Consider the following 21,755-nt stretch of genomic DNA (forward strand, 5'->3'; position numbering starts at 1 on the left):
CCTTCCATTACTAAACATATTTATTTCTTATCTTATTTGCAGCCCAAGCTTATAATTCAAGGACATCAGTACTTGTTAATCCTAGATCGGGACACAATAAGGCTATCTACTATTTCCATCAAAGTGTGTATATCCACCTTACATCAGTAGTATAAAGTAAATGCGATATAAAGATGTTCAAGAATACTCCCTTTATAGATGAAAACGTGCTTGCATCACCTCTTTGCATTTTTCTTTCTTTGTTTCCTTTCTTTAGTTTTTCTTCACTTGGAATCCCTTGTTGATGTTGGGATTAACTTGTTGATTTTTTTTTGCACTTCACTTTTTTATTTTTTATTTATTGAATGGTAGGATGTTGCTTTTGCCTATTATTGTTGCAATACACCTTAGCTCTGATTACCATATGATACAGTTCAACCTAGCCTCACTTGAATGGATGGTGAAGTTAAGGTTGTACCTTTGATTGTTTCGATCTAGGAAAGCAACAAGGATCCTTCACAAAGAAGAAATATAAAAAATAGTTAAATGGAAGTAATGACATGGAAAGATAAATATGGTAGCGAAATATATATATATATATATATAAGTTGGTGATATGTTTAAAGGAAATGATGAAGTATGGTAATGGAAGTAGAATGAAGGTAATGGATATGAATATGAAAGGTAGTATCTCAAAGAAGACTCAAAGAAGAACCAATGTTAAAGAAGAAAGACCCATACTTTATATTGCTTCTTTAAGGGGTGGTAAACAAGGACTTTGACCCACTATCTATAAAGAGATAGGAACCAGAAGTATCATGGTGAAATAGATAGGGGTGACGCCACAAGCATAAGCTTGATAAGTCGATAAAGTTCACTTAAGAACTAAAGAGAGAAACTCTAACAAATATTTGATTAAACAAAGTGAATTGCCTTTTACAAATGAAATGGAAAGCTCTAAATAGGCTTAAGAGATGTCTAGGATGCACATACAAGATTTAATGATTTAACATTCATGGATGAATGTTCATCCTTAAGTAGATACAATGTACGTCCCCTATGCAAGTTCATGGACTAATAAGATAAATGAATGTTCATCCATTTAAGTGAATACATCTTCATAGACGAATTCATCCTCTCTTGATGTAAACATGTTGGTTCATTTCCTGCATGAATTTGGAGGAATGTTTCATTGTATGTTCGGCCCCCTTTGGAATGCATGCACCAGGTGTGAACGTGACTCATAGGCTCCCTTCATGCACTTGGATTTGGTGAATGAGTTTGAAAATAATGCATCCATCTCCCTTGAATGTGAACAACTCCTTTAGCCTCCTTGTATTATTGTACACGCCATAAATGGATTCATGAAGGTGGAAATGCATCAGGTGTGAACATGGCTCTTCATTTGGTGTAAATCCCGTACTTATTTCCAGCCAGCACTGTCTTAATTAATCTGGGCATATCTTGAGTTACCAATATCGGATTGATATGATTCAAAGTGCGTTATAAATCTAAGAGGTAGTAAATTAAATGTTAAGAAAACTTCATCACCCAACGATGCTTGGAACATGTCCAAAAATGGCGATCTCTATGAGTGACGTGAATCTGTCCAACCAACTCTTCAATTGCCTTTAGTCTTCTTAGCATCCAATGTACCTAGACAAAGTTTGTAAACAAATAATTAGATAGGAATTGAGCTATGATAATTATGAGTGCATTCTCCCACCTATATTAATAATGCAAACGAGCTAACTATGAATGTATATGCATTGAATGAGTTATATAAAGATGTGAATTAATAAGTCATGCATGAATATCATATATTATACATATAAATGACAGAATATAATATTCAAACAAAATTAAGAATAAGATAAACATATTTGCATGACATGTAATGCATAAATGAGTAAATAAATAAAAAAATAAGGTAAGACTCCCTTAGAATCAACAAGGTAGAAGGTCAATGAAGTGATCATGTGTTGAAGAAGTTTGGTCCTTGGCATGATCGCATCATCCCCCCTTCTTTATAGCAATTTGGCCTCAAATCGAAGGCTTCTGTCATTGATTGATCCATTGGTGTAAGAAAGGATGAATGAAGATCATTATGCCTATTAGGGTATGCATGAATTTCTTTGAATCCTTCAAGTAGGTAAGTCACGCCAACTTTAGTCTTTGTACCCTTCCACATTATGAATCTTGAACTGTTGGATAATGCTCATTTCTTTTCCTTGAATTGATGATCACAATCAAGAACACTTGCACGTAAATGATTCAATGTGCTGCAAAAAAGAAATAAGTTAGAACATGAAACATCATTAACAATGTGAATGAACGTACAAGATTCATTAAGGTTCATGAATGGAATTTGGTTCGTTGAAACTTCCCTTTCATAAGGTTCATTGGATCTTGAATATAAAGTGAATGTACTTCGAATGTCAAAGAGCACATGCTTTGGAATACCAAATGTTGCAACCTTTGTAACTCTAATGGACAAATGTGATTCATCAATTTGCAATGGTATGGCCTTTGGAATAACCTGCAAATCAAATGAAAAAATAGGAAGAAAAGATTGATTAGTAGAAAGTAAAACTTCCTTATCCTCACATTATTTTCTCTCATGCTCATGTTTGTTTTGAATTCTCTCTTCAATCTCACTCTCATGTTTTACAACACACTCATCTTCACTCTCAATGCTCTTAATCTCATTTTTTATTACTCCAATGGCCTTCTCACGTAAAATCACACTCTCATTTTCAACTCCAAATGTCTTGGTTTTCTCACGATGTTCATCAATGTTTTTCTTTAGTTGAGTTTGGTCTTCATTCACTCAACTATGAGATAATGGAGTCAAGATGAATTTTCTTTCATTGTGGTAGAATGAATATCGATTTGTCAAATTACCAAGGTCGACCGAAAAGAATATGGCTTGAATTTATGGAAGCAACATCACACAAGACTTGATCTTCATATCTCCCAATTGAAAAGGGCACAAGCACTTGCTCTATAACTTCTAACTCTTCATTTTCTTTAAATCATTGAAAAGCATATGGACTGGAATGTTTGAACGTTGTAAGTCCTAACTTCTCTACCATATATGTGCTAGCAATGTTTGCACTACTTCCACTATCAATGGCTACAAGACATACTTTGCCATCTTTAAAGTTTACATTGCAACGAGTATGAAATGCATTCTCTCTTTGCTGAATGTTCTCCATTGCTTGAGAAAAGGAAAGATCAAATAACATTATTAGTAAAAATTTGAAATGTAAAAACTAGGACCTTACAAAATTTCACACAACAAAACCTGACAGTCACTCAAAAAAAAATTATGATGTCACTCCACTCAAGCACTCGTGTTTCACTCGAAAATATGTCTTTGGCTTTTCTAATTCCCCTTCTGATCTCACACACTCGATTAGCCTTTTTCCACTCGTTCCTCTCTTGTAAAGTTCTTAAAAGAACTAACTCGAGACCTTTCAAGTGCTATGGACGTCGGTTGAAAAGTTTGTTAGTGTAGAGGAAAAAAAATAGAAAGGTAGAAAGATTAAATAATGAAGGGTGGTCTTATAAAACTGATAGGGAAGCGGTGGCGGATTGATGAATGTTGCTCTTGTTGAAGAATCAAACCTAGAAAGCTCTAGACTCGATGAAGAACAAAGGTGATGAATATGGGAAGGTGGCGGCAGTTGCTAGGATTATTTAGGGTTTCTTTTATGTGATGGAATCAAGACAACACGATTAGAATAAAATAAATGAAAGATAAATAAATGAAAGATGAAATAAGATAATAAAGAAATCAAAAGATCTCCCTATGAAGGTGAACGGTAAAGATGATTGATGGTACGGATGGATTTATGGAAAAATAGATGGATAAGTGTCCTATCGAGCCCTCATAGTCGCAATGAAAAGGCAAACACGATAAATGGCTCTAACCAACCCTCCTAGTCGCGATGAAAAGGCAAATTGGAGTGTGAAGATTAATCTCCCTCACAAGAACTTGAAAGAACTCCAGGAGAAGAAGCTTCGAAGGCACAAGGCAATCAGCACTTGCAAAAATAAACTCTCGTTATATTATTAATCAAAGAAATCTTGCATTACAAAGTTTAATGAAGCCTCCTTTATATAGGGGCTGAGTTCTAAAGGTCCTAAATAACTAATGAATAAAATAATAATAAACTAAACATAATATTTTTAACCCAACCTTAATTCCTAATAAAATAATAAATCTAATCCTAAAAGATAATGCATCATCCTATATTAAGTTATATTAAAAATAATCAATAAAAATATTGGAAATTCGTAATATTTACAAAATCCCGTATTAATCCCGTATAGGATTTTCTGCATGCGCCGTCTTCAGTATAATAGCCATATCATGAGTTCCCGATATCGGATTGATGCGATTCAAGAACCGTTGGAAATATAAGAGACATACGGTCGTATCTATAGAATACATCTTGACTAAATAAGAGTAGGATCCCATTCAAAATGTCGTCGTAAGTCTGCTTCTGTTCTAATCTTCTTTTCCAATGCTTTGACGAGTGGATCACTTGGAAGAGTTATTACTTCTTCATTTGATGTGAGCCTTGTGATGCATGTATCAAAAAGGAAGAAAAAGAAAGAAAAGTTCACTTACTATGCAAAGATACTCACCACCTTCCTAGAAGAAACAATCAAAGGTCTTGAAGACTTCTTTAGGATCGGTTGGAATGATGATGTTCCTTGTCACCTTTGGCACCTCTTTGCATTTTGCTTTCTTTGTTTCCATTCTTTAGTTTTTCTTCACTTGGAATCCCTTGTTGATATTGGGATTAACTTGCTGATTTTATTTTTGCACTTCTCTTTTTGATTTTCTTTTTATTGAAAGGTAGGATGTTGCTTTTGCCTATTCTTGTTACAATCCACCTTAGCTCTGATTACCATATAATACAGTTCAACCTAGCCTCACTTGAATGGATGGTGAAGTTAAGGTTGTACCTTTGATTGTTTCGATCTAGGAAAGCAACAAGGATCCTGCACAAACAAGAAAACTAAAAAAATAGTTAAATGGAAGTAATGAAATGGAAAGATAAATATGGTAGCGGAATATATATATATATATATATATATATAGTTGGTGATATGTTTAAAGGAAATGATGAAGTATGGTAATGGAAGTAGAATGAAGGTGATGGGTATGAATATGAAAGGTAGTATGTCAAAGAAGACTCAAAGAATAACCAATGTTAAAGAACAAAGACCCAGACTTTATATTGCTTCTTTAAGGGGTGGTAAACAAGGACTTTGACCCAATATCTATAAAGAGATAGGAACCATAAGTATCAGGGTGAAATAGATAGGGTTGACGCCACAAGCATAAGATTGATAAGTCGATAAAGTTCACTTAAGAACTAAAGAGAGAAACTCTAACAAATATTTGATTAAACAAAGTGAATTGCCTTTTACAAATAAAATGGAAAGCTATTTATAGGCTTAAGAGATGTCTAGGATGCACATACAAGATTTAATGATTTAACATTCATGGATGAATGTTCATCCTTAAGTAGATACAATGTACGTCCCCTGTGCAAGTTCATGGACTAATAAGATAAATGAATGTTCATCCATTTAAGTGAATACATCTTCACCGAATTCATCCTCTCTTGATGTGAACATGTTGGTTCATTTCCTTGCATAAATTTGGAAGAATGTTTCATTGTATGTTCGGCCCCCTTTGGAATGCATGCACAAAGTGTGAATGTGGCTCATAGGCTCCCTTCATGCACTTGGATTTGGTGAATGAGTTTGAAAATAATGCATCCATCCCCCTTGAATGTGAACAAGTCCTTTAGCCTCTTTGTATGATTGTACACGCCATAAATGGATTCATGAAGGTGGAAATGCATCAGGTGTGAACATGGCTCTTCATTTGGTGTAAATCCCGTACTTATTTCCAGCCTTCACTGTATTAATTAATCTGGGTATATCTTAAGTTCCTAATATTGGATTGATATGGTTCAAAGTGCATTGGAAAACTAAGAGATATGGAATTAAATATTAATAAGACTTCATCACCCAACGATGCTTGGAACATGTTCATAAATGGCGATCTCTATGAGTGACGTGAATCTGTCCAACCAACTCTTCAATTGCCTTTAGTCATCTTAGCATCCAATATACCTAGACAATGTTTGTAAACAAATAATTAGATAGGAATTGAGCTATGATAATTATGAATGCATGCTTCCACCTATGTTAATAATGCAAATGAGCTAACTATGAATACATATGCATTGAATGAGTTATATAAAGATGTGAATTGATAAGTCATGCATGAATATCATATATTATACATATAAATGACAAATAATTAAGAATAAGATAAACATATTGGCATGACATGTAATGCATAAATGAGTAAATAAATAATAAAATAAGGTAAGACTCCATTAGAATCAACAAGGTAGAAGGTCCATGAAGTGATCATGTGTTGAAGAAGTTTGGTCATTGGCATGATCGCATCATCCCCCCTTATTTAGAGTGATTTGTCCTCAAATCGAAGGATTCTATCATTGATTGATCCATTGGTGTAAGAAAGGATGAATGAAGATCATTATGCCTATTAGGGTATGCATGAATTTCTTTGAATCCTTCAAGTAGGTAAGTGATAGGGAAGTGGTGGCGGGTTAATGAACGTTGCTCTTGTTGAAGAATCAAACCTAGAAAAGATCTAGACTCGATGAAGAACAATAAGGGATGAATCAGGAAGGTGGCAGCAATAGATAGGGTTTCTTTTTGGTGCTAGAAACAAGATAAAAATAATATTAAAACAAGATAAAGAAAAGATAAATGAATTGCAAATAAAATAAGATAACCAAGAAATCAAAAGATCTCCCTTATGAAGGTGAACGATAAAGATGATTGATGACGTGGATGGATATGTGGAAAATCGATGGATAATGTCCTATCGAGCCCTCCTAGTCGCAATGAAAAGGCAAACACGATAATATGGCTCTAACCAACCCTCCTAGTCGCGATGAAAAGGCAAATTGGAGTGTGAAGATTAATCTCCCTCACAAGAACTTGAAAGAACTCAAGGAGAAGAAGCTTCGAAGGCACAAGGCAATCAACACTTGCAAAAACGAACTCTCATTGTATTATTAATCAAATAAATCTTCCATTACAAAGTTTAATGAAGTCTCCTTTATATAGGGACTGAGTTCTAAAGGTCCTAAATAACTAATGAATAAAATAATAATAAACTAAACATATCTTAACTCTAATTCCTAATAAAATAATAATAACTAAAGATAATATTTTTAACCCAACCTTAATTCCTAAGAAAATAATAAATCTAATCCTAAAAGATAATGCATCATCCTATATTAAGTTATATTACAAATAATCAATAAAAATATTGAAAATTCGTAATATTTACAAAATCCCGTATTAATCCCGTATAGGATTTTCTGCATGCACCGTCTTCAGTAAAATAGCCATATATTGAGTTACTGATATTTGATTGATGCGATTCAAGAACCATTGGAAAGATAAGAGACAGTCGGTCGTATCTATAGAAGACATCTTGACTAAATAAGATTAGGATCCCATTCAAAAAGTCTTCGTAAGTCTGCTTCTGTTCTGATCTTCTTTTCCAATGCTTGGACGAGTGGATCACTTGGAAGAGTTATTACTTCTTCCTTTGATGTGAGTCTTGTGATGCATGTATCATCCTCCCTTTCTTCAAAAAGATTCGACCTCGAATCTGAAACATTAAAGGGAGCAACATTAGAATCGTTTAATGATTCATTCACATTATACTTACCGAATATATATGCTTTGAATCTTCGAGACTTTGTTCTTCTAATAGGTTCGAGTAGAAAAATTAGTCCAAAGAAGCATGTATTATGGACTCTGGTGCATGTATCATTCCCCCACTCTTCAAAAGGATTCGTCATCGAATCTAAAAATCCAAAAGAAAGAGATTTAGATGTGTTGAAAGAAAAACTTGTGAAACATTTACCATGATCAATGTGATGTGTCTTTATGCGTTTTAGTTGAGGTTTCTTCTTTGTAGGAACCGATTTCTTGAAGTCATGAAATCCACTTTTGCATACAAGTCTTGTAATATGATGTTTTGGTTGAAATTCAACATGACGCCGGCCACTGTTGGCTTTATGTATGATTATTTTAGATAATTTCTCCATGGTTTTATTTGTGTGTGGCGAGAATGAGTGTTTAAAAACCATGTCAACTGGTTTTTTAAAGAAATCCCTTAAGTCTCCTAAGTGGGGTTCATGAATTAATGATTCTCGGGAGGAGCTTTGTTGACTGTAGAACCTGTTTAGTTGGCAAGGAAACTCATATACAAGATAAAGCTCATTAAAAGCACTTTTAAAAGTATGGGTAGAAATATCAACAATATCCGAGTTATCGTGATATAAATCTTTGATATGTTCAATTCTTGAAATAGTAGTACGAGTTTGATAGGTAAGAGTATACCTTCGTGGTAGTGTATCGTCTATTGTGTTTTGCTTACCTCGGTATGTTACGCACTTAAAGGAGTTGTGTTTAGTATGGATGACAACTTCACAAGCCTTACCTTGTAAGAAGGAGAAGAAGTATGTTACAATGTCATTAAAATGAGTAATAAAATACTTACCTTTTGGACTCTCATAAATCATGACTCTTCATTGATATAGCATAGTGATTAGGACTTTCAGGTGGTAACCCATCAGGAGGGTCACCTAGCACTATTCGACAACTCTTGGCGATAGAAGATGGTGTGGGCCAATCTCATGTTGCTTTTACTTTCTCATCATTTACATGGATTCCCTGTGCATGAACTATAAAGCATGTGGAGTTGTTCAAGTCATGTTTCATCATTAAGATGACGTTACGACTAAGGTTTTCATGGATGTAGCCTTTTTGTAACAAATTTAACTCTTTGGTTTCTTCGAGATTGTATGTTTGATGAGGTATGATGGAACCTTGAATTAGATTGGTTTGGTGTTGTTTTCCTTCTTCCAGTGGTAATTCGTCAGGTGGATCACCTAATTCTTCTTGAAAATCCTGTAACAAAGATGAAAACACACTAGGCAAATCCTTGTTAATGTTAGAAATCGAAACAATTGATTCTCTCTCAATTCTTTTGTGATCACACATAGATTTTGAGGCACTATTTTCTTCTCATAATTAGGTTCACTCATCTCCCATGGGTCATTATTTTTTTGGCTTTTGTGACTAGTGACTTCTTTTTCTTTTGCCTCTTTCTCAGCTTTTTCTTTTTTTGCTTTCCCTACCTCCTCACAAATTATCATTTGATCTTTAGGGACTGGAAGTGTGTCATTCTTTACTGGTCGTTCTTTCTCCTTGTTAGGTTTGTCATCTCTTGGCTTTATCAGAGAAGATGGAGTAGAAGATGAGGAAGGATTTGAAGGATTACCTTGGTAAGAGGATGAAGTACCTTGGTAATGTTCACTGATTCGAGATCTCCTTTGGATTTGTGCTTCGATTGTCATTGCTTTCTTTAGTGTATCTTCAAGGTTTTCGTACCCTTGTAGATCAACAAGATTAGTGATGTTTGAGTTTAAGCCGACGATGAGAAGCTCCTCTTTTCCACTTTCTTTCAGCTTTGTCAAAAAACCTAGGGTATATCTTCTTCTCACGGTTCTTGCTTTATAGATGGATTTAGTGCCCCTTTACTGATAAAAAAGGTTGTGATTGCATTTTAACAAATTCTGGAAAAATTCTTGAATGTCTTTTGATGCGTCAAGAAACCGCCTGTAAAATTTTAGAACCAAATACCTTCAGTAGTATCCAGTAGACTCAGTTGAACGGTGAGTCCTCAAACAATATGTTTTTCTTGATCGTTTTGTTCGAAGGTGTTTTTCATCTCCAAAAATTCTGATTTTTTGTTTGAATGATCTTCAATATATGAATTTTAAATCTGGAAATTTTCACCATGAAATTCCTCCTGTTAAATTTTAAAGAAATTCGACAAGATTCTAAACCGAATCTGCCGATGAAACTTGAATGATGTATTTGAAGGCTCCAATGAACTCCGATTGGGGTGAAATTTGGACTGGGGATAAATCTAAGAATGAATATGGATAAAATAAGCCCTAAATACCTTCGTTTGTAATTTTTTGAAATTTTGGCTTTTTTTTTTTTTTTTAAATAGCAAACTAACAAGAACGATTTAAATCTAAATTAAAATTAAATAAAAAAAACCTAAAACACTGAATCTTTTATGAACTAGCTCCGTTGGAGTACCTTGACGGTTTTGTGTGCAAGAACAAGCAAGATTGCTTGTTTATTTCCAAGAATCGGCCCAAATCTGATACCAATTGATAGGGAAGCGGTGGCGGGTTAATGAAAGTTGCTCTTGTTGAAGAATCAAACCTAGAAAAGATCTAGACTCGATGAAGAACAATAAGGGATGAATTGGGAAGGTGGCGACAATAGATAGGGTTTCTTTTTGGTGCTAGAAACAAGATAAAAATAAGATTAAAACAAGATAAAGAAAAGATAAATGAATTGCAAATAAAATAAGATAACCAAGAAATCAAAAGATCTCCCTTATGAAGGTGAACGATAAAGATGATTGATGACGTGGATGAATATGTGGAAAATCGATGGATAATGTCCTATCGAGCCCTTCTAGTCGCAATGAAAAGGCAAACACGATAATATGGCTCTAACCAACCCTCCTAGTTACGATGAAAAGGCAAATTGGAGTGTGAAGATTAATCTCCCTCACAAGAACTTGAAAGAACTCAAGGAGAAGAAGCTTCGAAGGCACAAGGCAATCAACACTTGCAAAAACGAACTCTCATTGTATTATTAATCAAAGAAATCTTCCATTACAAAGTCTAATGAAGTCTCCTTTATATAGGGACTGAGTTCTAAAGGTCCTAAATAACTAATGAATAAAATAATAATAAACTAAACATATCTTAACTCTAATTCCTAATAAAATAATAATAACTAAAGATAATATTTTTAACGCAACCTTAATTCCTAATAAAATAATAAATCTAATCCAAAAAAATAATGCATCATCCTATATTAATTTATATTACAAATAATCAATAAAAATATTGAAAATTCGTAATATTTACAAAATCCCGTATTAATCCCGTATAGGATTTTCTGCATGCACCGTATTCAGTAAAATAGCCATATATTGAGTTCCTGATATTGGATTGATGCGATTCAAGAACCGTTGGAAAGATAAGAGATAGAAGGTCGTATATCTAGAAGACATATTGACTAAATAAGATTTTTATCCCATTCAAAAAGTCGTCGTAAATCTGCTTCTGTTCTGATCTTCTTTTCCAATGCTTGGACGAGTGGATCACATGGAAGAGTTATTACTTCTTCCTTTGATGTGAGCCTTGTGATGCATGTATCAGTAAGTCACGCCAACTTTAGTCTTTGTACCCTTCCATATTATGAATCTTGAACAGTTGGATAATGCTCATTTCTTTTCCTTGAATTGATGATCACAATCAAGAACACTTGGAAATAAATGATTCAATGTGCTGCAAAAAAGAAATAAGTTAGAACATGAAACATCAATAACAATGTGAATGAACGTACAAGATTCATTAAGGTTCATGAATGAAATTTGGTTCGTTGAAACTTCTCTTTCATAAGGTTCATTGGATCTTGAATATGAAGTGAATGTACTTCGAATGTCATAGAGCACATGCTTTGGAATACCAAATGTTACAACCTTTGGAACATCAATGGAAAAATGTGATTCATCAATTTGCAATGGTATGGCCTTTGGAATAACCTGCAAATCAAATGAAAAATAGGAAGAAAAGATTGATTAGTAGAAAGTAAAACTTCCTTATCCTCACATTCTTTTCTATCATGCTCATGTTTGTTTTGAATTCTCTCTTCAATCTCACTCTCATGTTTTACAACACACTCATCTTCACTCTCAATGCTCTTAATCTCATTTTTTATTACTCCAATGGCCTTCTCACGTAAAATCACACTCTCATTTTCAACTCCAAATGTCTTGGTTTTCTCACGATGTTCATCAATGTTTTTCTTTAGTTGAGTTTGGTCTTCATTCACTCAACTATGAGATAATGGAGTCAAGATGAATTTTCTTTCATTGTGGTAGAATGAATATCGATTTGTGAATCCATCATGGACAGCTCGTTTGTCAAATTGCCAAGGTCGACTGAAAAGAATATTGCTTGAATTTATGGAAGCAACATCACACAAGACTTGATATTCATATATGTGCTAGCAAGGTTTGCACTACTTCCACTGTCAATGGCTATACGACATACTTTGCCATCTTTACCGTTTACATGGCAATGAGTATGAAATGCATTCTCTATTTGCAGAATATTCTCCATTGCTTGGGAAGAGGAAAGATCAAATAACATTATTAGTAAAAAATTGAAAAGTGAAAACTAGGACCTTACCAAATTTCACACAACAAAGCCTCACGGTCACTCCAAAAAACAATTATGATGTCACTCCACTCAAGCACTCGTGTTTCACTCAGAAATATGTCTTTGGCTTATCTAATTCCCCTTCTGATCTCACAAACTCGATTAGCCTTTTTCCACTCGTTCCTCTCTTGTAAAGTTAGTAAAAGAACTAAATCGAGACCTTTCAAGTGCTATGGACGTCGTTTGAAAAGTTCGTTAGTGTAGAGGAAAACAAAATAGAAAGGTAGAAAGATTAAATAATGAATGGTGGTCTTATAAAAGGAAGAAAAATAAAGAAAAGGTTCACTTACTATGCAAAGATACTCACCACCTTCATAGAAGAAACAATCAAAGGTCTTGAAGACTTCTTTAGGATCGGTTGGAATGATGATGTTGCTTGTCACCTCTTTGCATTTTGCTTTCTTTGTTTCCTTTCTTTAGTTTTTCTTCACTTGGAATCCCTTGTTGATGTTGGGATTAACTTGCTGATTTTTTTTTGCACTTCTCTTTTTGATTTTCTTTTTATTGAATGGTAGGATATTGCTTTTACCTGTTCTTGTTGCAATCCACCTTAGCTCTGATTACCATATGATACAGTTCAACCTAGCCTCACTTGAATGGATGATGAAGTTAAGGTTGTACCTTTGATTGTTTCGATCTAGGAAAGCAACAATGATCCCGTACAAAGAAGAAATCTCAAAAAATAGTTAAATGAAAGTAATGAAATGGAAAGATAAATATGGTAGTAGAATATATATATATATATATATAAGATGGTGATATGTTTAAAGGAAATGATGAAGTATGGTAATGGAAGTAGAATGAAGATGATGGATTTGAATATGAAAGGTAGTATCTCAAAGAAGACTCAAAGAAGAACCAATATTAAAGAAGAAAGACCCAGACTTTATATTGCTTCTTTAAGGGGTGGTAAATAAGGACTTTGACCCACTATCTATAAAGAGATAGGAACCAGAAGTATCAGGGTGAAATAGTGATGCAAGCACGTTTTCATCTATAAAGGGAGTATTATTGAACATCTTTATATTAAATTTACTTTATATTAGTCTTATAATATATGCTATTATAATACATATCATGCTAAGGATATTAGTTATGTAGTTAAAAAATAGCTTAAGTATGAACACAACTTGCACATTGTTATTTTAATATGATAAACATGTTAGGATAGTTTTATAATCATATTAAGCATGATTATTATATATACATCAAGGCAGCATACTTACAATACATTTAATTAATTCATATGCATTCATATTAGCTCTTAAGCCTCATGAATAATCTTACACATATTATGAGATGATATAATTAGCTCATGGCCTTCAAACTAAGCTCACATTACCATAATCAAATATGGCAGCAAGGTATTTAGCTCGTCTTAGCTCAATATCATGGACTTACCTTGTTTCCTTGCACATATAGGAACAATGGAATGTGATGCACGTTGAGGTAGCTTGGTGAATGATTTGGACATCATATGTAACTCACAAACAGCTTACAAAGTACAAGGCAGCTCATGGAACACTAAGGGAAGCTCGATTCAGCTGGAGGAGCTTAAGGCTAGCTAAACTTAGCTAGTTGGACTATTTGGAGCTGAGCTGCCAAAAGTGATGTCAAAGGTAGCTAAATGTAGCTAAACATAATTATAAGGAGCTCACAAGGACTTATCTAGGAAGTTTGTTCACAAACAACCCATGTTTGCTAGCTAGCTCCACAACTCAAGCTAGCTTGGAGGAGACACATCAAGAGAGAGCACATGACCAGCCATCATTCCATGCACAAGGCTGCACCACAAGGCTTCCTAGAAAACCCATGTGCTTTGCATATGATTAGCCCCCATGTGCCTTGCATATGGTTCATTTAGGTGCCAAGATGAAGAGTTCTCTCCCTATTTGGCCAAGCATTATCTCCCATAAAAATTGGCGCCAACTTGAAGAGATAAAAGAACTATTCGGCCAAGGTATATTTCCCTCCATTTAAACCGAACAATCATCTCTATTTGTAATTAAATTATGTCTCTATAGGAAGGCAGAAGGCTGGCAGAATACTCTTGTAACCATTCGGCCATGTCTCTCTATTTCCTATAAATAGGAAAGCATTCATCATTTGTAAACAGACCTTTTGTTTTAATTAAAGTGAGATTATTCTCTTCCTTAAGTCCTGGTGACTTTTTATTGACTTATCATGTATAATTTATACTTGTGGTGTCAACCCCTTCTCTTTTCACCATGATACTTCTGGTTCCTAGTTCTTTATAACTAGTGGATCAAAGTACTTCATACCACCCCTTAAAGAATCAATATAAAGTATGGGTCTTTGCTCTATATAGCATTGGTTCTTCTTTGACTCTTCTTTAAGTTACTATCCTCACAACCATCCCATTGTTTCATAAACCATAACCATAGCCATATCAACCATCTTTCGCTTCCATCTCTCAAATAAACAACCCACCTAATCACCTATACATTTACCACCCTTAACCATTCTGTTTTGATCCATTAACTTTGCAGGTTGTTTTTCTTCCTTCCTAGATCCACAATCATTTGTTTAGGCATCAGAAGAGCCTTACATCAAATAGATAGGGGTGGCGCCACAAGCATAAGCTTGATAAGTCGATAAAGTTCACTTAAGAACTAAAGAGAGAAACTCTAACAAATATTTGATTAAACAAAGTGAATTGCCTTTGACAAATGAAATGGAAAGCTATTTATAGGCTTAAGAGATGTCTAGGATGCACATACAAGATTTAATGATTTAACATTCATGGATGAATGTTCATCCTTAAGTAGATACAATGTACGTCCCCTATGCAAGTTCATGGACTAATAAGATAAATGAATGTTCATCCATTTAAGTGAATACATCTTCATAGCCGAATTCATCCTCTCTTGATGTGAACATGTTGGTTCATTTCCTTGCATGAATTTTGAGGAATGTTTCATTGTATGTTCGGCCCCCTTTGGAATGCATGCACCAAGTGTGAACGCGACTCATAGGCTCCCTTCACACACTTGGATTTGGTGAATGAGTTTGAAAATAATGCATCCATCTCCCTTGAATGTGAACAAGTCCTTTAGCCTCCTCGTATGATTGTACATGACATAAATGGATTCATGAAGGTGGAAATGCATCAGGTGTGAACATGGCTCTTTATTTGGTGTAAATCACGTACTTATTTCCAGCCAGCACTATCTTAATTAATCTGAGCATATCTTGAGCTCCCAATATCAGATTGATATGATTCAAAGTGCGTTTGAAAGCTAAGAGGTAGGGAATTAAATGTTAAGAGACTTCATTATCCAACGATGCTTGGAACATGTTCAAAAACGGCGATCTCTGTGAGTGACGTGAATCTGTCCAACCAACTCTTCAATTGCCTTTAGTCTTCTTAGCATCCAATGTACCTAGACAAAGTTTGTAAACAAATAATTAGATAGGAATTGAGCTATGATAATTATGAATGCATACTTCCACCTATGTTAATAATGCAAATGAGCTAAATATGAATGCATATGCATTGAATGAGTTATATAAAGATGTGAATTAATAAGTCATGCATGAGTATCATATATTATACATATAAATGACAGAGTATAATATCCAAACAAAATTAAGAATAAGATAAACATATTTGCATGACGTGTAATGCATAAATGAGTAAATAAATAATAAAATAAGGTAAGACTCCCTTAGAATCAATAAGGCAGAAGGTCCATGAAGTGATCTTGTGTTGAAGAAGTTTGGTCCTTGGCATGATCGCATCATCCCCATTCTTTAGAGCAATTTGTCCTCAAATCGAAGGCTTCTGTCATTGATTGATCCATTGGTGTAAGAAAGGATGAATGAAGATCATTATGCCTATTATGGTATGCATGAATTTCTTTAAATCCTTCAAGTAGGTAAGTCACGCCAACTTTAGTCTTTGTACCCTTCCACATTATGAATCTTGAACTATTGGATAATGCTCGTTTCTTTTCCTTGAATTGATGATCACAATCAAGAACACATGCATGTAAATGATTCAATGTACTGCAAAAAAGAAATAAGTTAGAACATGAAACATCATTAACAATGTGAATGGACGTACAAGATTCATTAAGGTTCATGAATGGAATTTGGTTCGTTGAAACTTCCCTTTCATAAGGTTCATTGGATCTTGAATATGATGTGAATGTACTTCGAATGTAAAAGAGCACATGCTTTGGAATACCAAATGTTACAACCTTTGGAACTTCAACGGATAAATATGATTCTTCAATTTACAATGGTATGGCCTTTGGAATAACTGGCAAATCAAATGAAAATAGGAAGAAAAAATTGATTAGTAGAAAGTAAAACTTCCTTCTCCTCACATTCTTTTCTCTCAAGCTCATGTTTGTTTTGAATTCTCTCTTCAATCTCACTCTCATGTTTTACAACACACTCATCTTCACTCTCAATGCTCTTAATCTCATTTTTGATTACTCCAATGGCCTTTTCACGTAAAATAACACTCTCATTTTCAACTCCAAATATCTTGGTTTTCTCACGATGTTCATCAATGTTTTTCTTTAGTTGAGTTTGGTCTTCATTCACTCAACTATGAGATAATGGAGTCAAGATGAATTTTCTTTCGTTGTGGTAGAATGAATATCGATTTATGAATCCATCATGGATAGCTCGTTTGTCAAATTGCCAAGGTCGACCAAAAAGAATATGGCTTGAATTTATGGAAGCAACGTCACACAAGACTTGATGTTCATATCTCCCAATTGAAAAGGGCACAAGCACTTGCTCTATAACTTCTAACTCTTAATCTTCATTAAATCCTTGAAAAACATATGGACTGGTGATGTAAGGCTCTTCTGATGCCTTAATAAATTGATTATGGATCTAGGAAGGAAGCAAAACAACCTGCAAAGTGAATGTCTCAAAACAGAATGGTTAAGGGTGGTAAACGTATGGGTGATTAGGTGGGATGTTTAATTGAGAGATGGTAGTGAAAGATGGTTGATATGGTTATGGTTATTGTTTATGAAACAAAGGGATGGTTGTGAGGATAGTATCTTAAAGAAGACTGAAAGAAGAACCAATGCTATATAGAGCAAAGACCCATACTTTATATTGTTTCTTTAAGGGGTGGTATTAAGTACTTTGACCCACTAGTTATAAAGAACTAGGAACCAGAAGTATTAAGGTGAAAAGAGAAGGGGTTGATGCCACAAGTATAAATTATACTTGATAAGTCGATAAAAGTCACCAAGACTTAAGGAAGAAAATAATCTCACTTTAATTAAACAAATGGTCTTCTTACAAATGAATTATGCTTTCCTATTTAAAGGAAATGGAGGGGCATGGCCGAATGGATACACGGTGGTTCGGCCAGCCCTTGTGCCTCTATAAAATGACATAATTAAATGCTAAATGACATAATGTTTCGGTCCTTTATGGAGGGAAATAATCCTTGGCCGAATAGTCCTTGTGTCCCCTCAAGTTGGCGCCAAATTGGGTGGGAAATGATGCTTGGTCGAATAGGGAGAATAGTCCTTGTGTCCCCTCAAGTTGGCGCCAAATTGGGTGGGAAATGATGCTTGGTCGAATAGGGAGAGAGCTCTTCAACTTGGCACCTAAATGAACCACATGCATGGCATATGGGGCTGATCATATGCAAACCACATGGGTGTTATAGGGAGCCTTGTGGTGCATCCCTTTGCATGGGATGATGGCATGTCATGTGTTCCCTTCTTAGGCGTGCATGTGTCTCCTCCAAGCTAGCTTGAGTGTGGAGCTAGCTAGCAAGCATGGGCTGTTTTGTGAACAAGTTTCCTAGCCGAATCCTTATGAGCTTCATAATAGCATGTTCAGCTACATTCAGCTACCATTGATATCACCCTTGGCAACTCAGCTCCAAATAGTCCAACTAGCGGAGTTTAGCTAGCCTTGAGCTCCTCCAGCTGAATTGAGCTTTCCTTAATGTTCCATGAGCTGCCTTGTCCTTTGTGAGCTATTTGTGAGCTACATAGGACGTCCAAATCATCTACCAAGCTATCTTAGCGTTCATCACACTCCATTGTACCTATATGTGCAAGGAATTAAGGTAAGTCCATGATATTGAGCTAAGACGAGCTAAATACCTTGTTTCCATGTAAGAATATGGTAATTTGAGCTATGATTGCAGGTCATGAGCTAAATATATCATCTCATAATATGTGTAAACTAATGTATAAAGCTTAGGAGCTAATATGAATGCATATGATCTAATAAAATGAATTATAATAATGCTGCCTTGATGTATATAATGTTATCAAGCTTAATATGATTATAAAACTATCCTAACATGCTTAAATATCAATGTGTATTTTGTGTTCATACTAAGTTATTCTTTGACTATTAAAACATTATATAACATATCATAGGAGGCTGTTAAGTTATTAAATGAATCAAAAGCTTCAAGACACCTAGTTAGGAGAACTTCCCTAAATTGTTTGGCCCTTGACCTAGTAATGGGACCTTGCGGCATGACTTCCGGATCTGGGGTAGGTGTGACCACATCATCCCCCCTTATTTTAAGCGATTTGTCCCCAAATAATATCCATCCTCAAAGGGTGATAAGTCAGTGATGTTGAATGAGGCACTGACGCCACCAAACTCACTGGGCAATTCGAGTTTATAGGCATTGTCGTTGATCTTTTCTATAATCTGAAACGGGCCATCTCCTCTGGGTAGTAGTTTAGAATTCCTTTGGATTGGGAATCTTTCTTTCCTAAAGTGTACCCAAACCCAATCTCCCACGTCAAAAGTTTCCTTCTTACTTCCTTTGTTTGCTTACTGTTCATATTGTCTCGTTCTCCTTTCAATGTTGTCCTTGATTTGTTGATGGAATCTTTTAACAAATTATGCCTTGTTCTTTCCATCTTTGTTTACTATTTGATCACAAGGTAAAGGAAGTAAGTCCAAAGGAGTTAAAGGATTGAAACCATACACTACCTCAAATGGAGAATATTTGGTTACCGAGTGAATGGTTCGGTTGTATGCAAAATCCACGTGTGCTAGGCATTCTTCCCATGTCTTGATGTTTTTCTTGATAATGGATCATAGTAACGTTGATAAAACTCTATTAACTACTTCAGTTTGACCATTCGTTTGAGGATGACATGTAGTAGAGAATAGTAGTTTTGTGCCGATTTTTCTACATAAAGTCCTCCAAAAGTGACTTAGGAACTTAACGTCTCTATCTGAAACAATGGTTCGAGGAAGTCTGATGTAAGGCCAATCTACACGCTTTGATGAAAAAAGTAGATAGCCTTATTGTGTCCCGATCTAGGATTGACAAGTACTAATATCCTTGAATTTATAAGTTTGGGCTACAAAATAAGATAAGAAATGAATGATTAATAATGGAATTAATAAAGGGGATAATAATATAAGTAATGAAAAGAAATAATAAGTATGAAATGAAATAAAGAAAGAATAGAGATGGCTGCGGAATTGATGGAAGAGACGGATGATGGTGATGATGAAATGACAATGGTGGTGATGTTGTATCTCAAACACTCCAAAGAGGAAACTATGCTATGAAGTACAATCCCGGTCTTCACAAACTTGCTTGAGGGGTGGTCATAGTGTCTTCAACCCACTAGATATCAATCTGGGAATTTTGGAATCAAAATGGAAGGAATGACGCCACAAGTATAGGAACTATACTTGTTTAATCGATAAAGTTCACAAAGAACTTTGAAGAGAAATTAACTCACAAGAGTAATTTTAATATATGAGATGAGATCCTTACAAATGAAATGACAAAACCTATTTATAGTTTTCAAAGGGTTTAGGCCGAATAGGTACATGATGGTTCGGCTATGGATGAAACCCCTTTGAAAATACATGACTTTTAAATGAAAATACGTGATTTTAATAAACATACATTTTCTTGGCCGAATAGTAAGGTGTTGGTTCGGCCTAAGGATGTTTTGAATGCTTATGGAAGTCATTTGGGCACCAAAATGGAGAGGAATAAGTCTTTGGCCAAATAGGAAGCATCCTTTTGTGTTTTGGTGCCTATTTGATGTCACATGGAGTGCACATGCTTGAATGATGCACATGGAAGCCTACTTGAACACACATGGGTCTTCTTGCAAGGCTTTGGTGAGGTTGCAACCATAGGATATTGTCTTGAAGTCCATGGAATGAAGATGGCAGCAACTAGGCATGACTTGGCTTCCAACATGCATCTAGGTGTCATGGTCTTCAATGGGCAGCAACTTGTCATGAAAGGTCATATTTTGTGGAAGGTAACCTTTCATCATTTGAGCTTCTTCCCATGTGTGTGAGCTGAAGATGAGCTGGTCATAGGTGAATTACATGAAGATGAGTATTTGGCCAGCTCTTTGTGAAAAGGCACTTCTTGGAATGGTAACTTTTCGCGAAAAGGTACGAATCCACAAAAATTAACTTAGACCATATTTGAAGTACTCTATGTGGTGGTGATGACGGTGCAACTCTCCAACTGAAATGAGGTCTCTAGCTAGCTCAAAGGTCCAGCTCAAGTGAGCTATGAGCTCGGGGGTCAGCTGATAACTTTTCACCATTTGTTCTTCATGATCTCCCGAGTCATCCTATGTAAGTTTTCCTAGCTCCTTATCCTTAGTTAAGCTCAAATGTAGCTCCCAAGTGTTGGCTGAATATTCCTACATGCATAACATAAAGAAATAAACTAAGTATATAAACTATATAATGCATATAATATAATGATGTGAACTATAGGTTATAATAATAACTCATGCATCATATGATAATGAATGAATATTAATATTATAACTATAGATTATATACATGAATATCAATCAATGATACAAACCATAGGATATAATGAATGAATACACATACTATGATAATCCAAGTATAGTCTAATGTGCAAACGTATGCTCATAATAATAATATATATAGTGCATAAATAAATAAATCTAAGATAAGGTATGGAAGAACTCCCTTAGAACCAGCTTTGAATAACATCCATGGTATGATCAAGTCATGGAGAAAATGAGAGCTAGAGAGGATCACATCAAAGTCCATGTAACCTTACCACTTCTCGGAAGAATAAGTTAGCAACATGAATAGCATCATCGTTCTTGTGACATGGTATAAAGTAAGCCATCTTGGAGAATCGATCAACCACCACAACTATTGAATCCTTTCAACTCTTTGTTTTTGGTAATCCCAAAACAAAGTCCATTGAGATATCTATCCATGGCATGGTTGGTATTGGCAAGGGCATGTATAATCTATGAGGCATGACTCTTGATTTTTCCCTTTTACATACTAAACACCTTTCAC

The sequence above is a fragment of the Hibiscus syriacus genome, unplaced genomic scaffold (genome assembly GCF_006381635.1).
Source record: "Hibiscus syriacus cultivar Baekdansim isolate YM2019G1 unplaced genomic scaffold, ASM638163v2 tig00000477_pilon, whole genome shotgun sequence".
Classification (NCBI taxonomy): domain Eukaryota; kingdom Viridiplantae; phylum Streptophyta; class Magnoliopsida; order Malvales; family Malvaceae; genus Hibiscus; species Hibiscus syriacus.